Source organism: Echinops telfairi, unplaced genomic scaffold (genome assembly GCF_000313985.2).
Source record: "Echinops telfairi isolate 266 unplaced genomic scaffold, ASM31398v2 ScPeMD7_5592;HRSCAF=6446, whole genome shotgun sequence".
NCBI lineage: Eukaryota > Metazoa > Chordata > Mammalia > Afrosoricida > Tenrecidae > Echinops > Echinops telfairi.
The window spans coordinates 21,474,396-21,478,175 of NW_022109491.1; the positions used below are offsets into that span (position 1 = coordinate 21,474,396).

General features: G+C 51.8%; 1 protein-coding gene across 1 annotated transcript in view; it reads right to left on the bottom strand.

The window, feature by feature from the left end:
* The window catches only part of PHF20 (PHD finger protein 20), a 132,092-nt gene extending 129,619 nt beyond the window's left edge, over positions 1-2,473 (bottom strand). Inside the window, exon 1 of the mRNA XM_004697958.2 lies at positions 2,410-2,473. The gene's annotated coding sequence lies outside the window, so the exon portion shown is untranslated. The remainder of the gene's footprint in view (positions 1-2,409) is intronic.
* Positions 2,474-3,780: the final 1,307 nt, after the last annotated feature.

Consider the following 3,780-nt stretch of genomic DNA (forward strand, 5'->3'; position numbering starts at 1 on the left):
AGTATAAAACAGCTTAGTTGTTCTAAAAATACAATTAATGGTTAATTTGCTTTCTACTTGAGCCCTTGGTTATCAGCTCCTCATTTCCCCTCCTCCCTATTTTATTTAAATTCTAACAGTCAAGTTCAGAACACTTCTCCACAAGCCCCATTAATTCCTACAGGTTCCTGGGAGCATCATTAAATCCCCCAGCATCGCTAAGAAGCAGGTGCCTGGCAAACATCCAATCTCCAAATGAGATTCAGAAAGACTTGGTCTTAAAAATGCAGTATTTTCCTCCCTCATCCTGCCAGTGCAACCTCACAGTTCCACTCTCTTCCCCCACTGAGGCCTCCTACAGCTGCACACTCAAGTACTTCCCAGGAGAGAGAAAGGTCAAAGGTGTCACTATCCCATAAGCACTTGGGATTCCAGCTGTGGAGAAATACATCTGGCTGGGGATTCAGGCTGAGAAGACTCCAGAAAGATCTGGAAAGGCAGAAAGAAATACAAAAGAAAGAGCGTAATAAGAGGTTCTTAGGAGACAAGTAGGGGGGCCAGGGAAACCTTGTAGTTTGTCGGAGAGGATGAACAGGGAATGAGAAAGCATCCATCCCTCCATCCTCCCACTCCTACCCCCAACGCAAGAACCACCACCAAAAACAGTGACCAAGAAATTCCTCCAATTATCTCTTTTCCTGATAAAAGAAAAAAACTTAATGGACCGAAAGCAGAACTAGAAAAATCTCTTGAGGGTTGGTTTGTTTTTTTACCCCCAGCAGAAAGATAAAGCAAAGGAGAACTGAATCTTATAGGAAACAAGCCAGCAGGCAGCTTAAGAGTCTTGTGGATAACCAAAGAAATGCAAAAGAATGTCTTTCCATTTTTAATTCAGCCTGGGGGGTCAGGCAGTCCGGACTAGAGGCTTTCACTGTCAACTGGGTAGAGAAAACAAAGTTTCTACAGCCAATCAGTATACAGAACAGTGTCCCAAACAGTTAGAAACCAGGAAAAGCCCCAAAGGCACCAAAGGCAACCTCCAGGTATCTCTTTGGGAGGTGGACCTCCCGGAAGGGGAGAATTCAGCAGTGACTATAAGTGTGCTTTAAAAACGTGCTCCAAGAGCAAACGTGGAAGTGCCGAAAGGGATGTACTCGCCACCGGGAGGAAGGGGAAGTGGGGTGCACTCAAGCCAGACAGGGAAATGTAGTTCCAAATGACTTTCCAGGATGGGAGGAAAAACTAAAAAGGGTAATTATGAAATGGAAATATGCTCAAGAATCACAGCCCAACACTCAAGACTATGGGGTGCTCCCAGGTGGAAGGTGCACTTATACACATGGGGGTGGAGGGTGGGGGCCGGACAGAAAACAAATACGTGCTCAGGCAGGAAAATAAGGAGCCTCCCGAGAAAATAAAATAAATTGATTTGAGGAACTCTGGAGAAGGGCGTGACCCCAAGGATGGAGTGGCTGGAAACGGCAGTGAGTTGCCAGATTTATGGTACTAAGTATTCCTAAAAGTCAGGATTTGGGCTTCATTTTTGAGAGACTAAGGAAATCTGGTGCAGCCTCAGATTTGAAAGGCTGAAGAAAGAAAGTGGTTCCAAAATTTTTAAACTCTGGAAAGCATGTGGAAGGGAAGTCTTCCATGGATCTAGGGAAACATAAGTACCCCCAAAACTTTGGATAGTGGACCCAGATTTGAGGGATTTGTTAACTGGGAAGACTTCCAAACTTCAAAGACAGTGCACTGCACACCCAGATTGTGAGGTTCATAAATGGGAGTGTGTTCCCACCTTGGAGGGGCTAAGAAAAAGGGGTACACACCCTCAATTTGAGGAAGCGTTGGAAACGGAGATAAAACCCCAGGGATGGTGATAAATAAAGAGACCACGCTGCTCACATTTTTGAAACTATAGAGAAAGGGGGCACTCCCATTTTCGGGGGTCTGAGACAGGGGTGGGCTCCCCGGAAAAAGGATGAGCCAATAAAAGAAAACGCGTTACGAGGCAAGAACATGGGCTGGTAGCGAGCCTCTTGGGGCCACACATCGCAGGCTAGAGAGAGCCCCTAGCTCTTACCCCCACCCCCAACACGGCCCGCTCCGCGCCTCGGGCCCGCACCCCGCAGCCCAGCCCCTTCGGGCGACGCTGATTGGCCACAGCCGCCGTCACTCCAGCGGGCAGCCCCGAGGATTGGGCACCGCTTGCACGCCCGCCACGCTCTCAGCAGCGGTCCCCGGGCCTCCCTCCGGGCTGGGCGAGCGGGACCAGGCGGGGAGTGGGGCTGGGCAGGAGACTGGGTCAGCGGTGGCGCCCGTCACCGTCCCCGCCCGCACGGCGCCCGCACGGCGCGCGCACGGCGCGGACTCGGCCCGACCCCACTGGCCTGCCTCGCTTCGCCGCGCCGCGCCTCGCCGCGAGCTCACCTCACGGCCCCGCTCCGGCTGCGCCGCTCCAGGACCAACCGACAGAAGGACTCTGCGTGGTGCGCACCACGTGACCCCCGGGACGCGCCCAGCGTATCCCCCGCCCTCCACACACACGCACCCTCGCCACCACCGGGTGACGCAGTGCCCTGGCGGCCCCGCCCCCGGCCCCGCCCCGCCCGGTCGCCGTGGCGACGACTCGCGCGGGGCACGCCCACTACCCTGACGCGCGGGACCCGGGCGGGCGCCGGGACCCAGACGCGGTGTCCCCACTCACGCTCAACCGCTGCGATCACGCGAGGCCGAGGACTCAGTATTAGCGGTCGTTTAGTAATGGTGTCTCCTTAGTGCGGCGAGAATCTCTCACTTCTCTCCATCTCGGTGCCACCGCTCCAGTCGAGGCTACTGTGACCGCTCTCCCAATTGAAATGACTTTTTCAATCCATTCTTGACAAACTGGGAGTTTTTCGAAACGGCAATGGAACCGCGGCCATTCCCAGCTCAAAGCCCTGTTTCTCAGTGCTCTCTGAATTCTGATGGAAAGCTTTCCTTCAGCCTATCTTCCCACCAAGCCTTTCCAAGTCTACACCTAGCCTCCCGAGAGCTCACGTAGCCTCCACCACGTTCTCACAGCCTTCCAAGGAGGCAAAGTCTTGTTTCTGGGCTCGGGGCATTTGCATACATCTCTCTCCATTTAACTGATAGAAAACATTCATTCCTGTTGCTGGTGAGAAGAGGAGGAGCTTTATTATGCCTCGGGTGCCAAACCACCAGCCAAAGGGACGAAGACTAGGAGGTTTCGTGAGTGGGATTTGGAATTTGCTAAACATTTGTTGTTTGTGGGCGCAATGAGTTTATTTTACCCGAGGAGGACGGGGACAGCCAGATTGCACTTATTAAAATGTAAATCTAATCACATTACTGCTGCTTAAAACAACCTATTACTCTATCTACCTTACTCCCCATTTGCTCAACCTCTATAACGCCCTGGTGGGGCTGTGGGGCAAGTGTTAGACTGCTAACTGCAAGGGTGGCCCTTTCAAGCCCACCAGCTCCCAAGGAGAAAGAAGAGATTCTCTGCTCCTTTAAGGGTCGCTATGAGTCAGAATCCACTTGTAGCAATGGGTTTACTCATCCTCTGGCCAACAGTTTCCATGACTCTTCAGCTCTTTCCAGCCTATTTGCCTAGGCTGTTGCCTTTTACAAAGCTGACTCTAAAGCAAACAGGTCTCAGTTTCATTGTCATCTCAGTGAGATCCTCTTTGGCCACTTTATCTAGAAGGAATCCACTCAGTCACATGCCTCCGCACTGTTTTCAACAGAGCACTTAAAACAGTTTATTATTTTGGTGGTGGTTGCATTTGTATACTG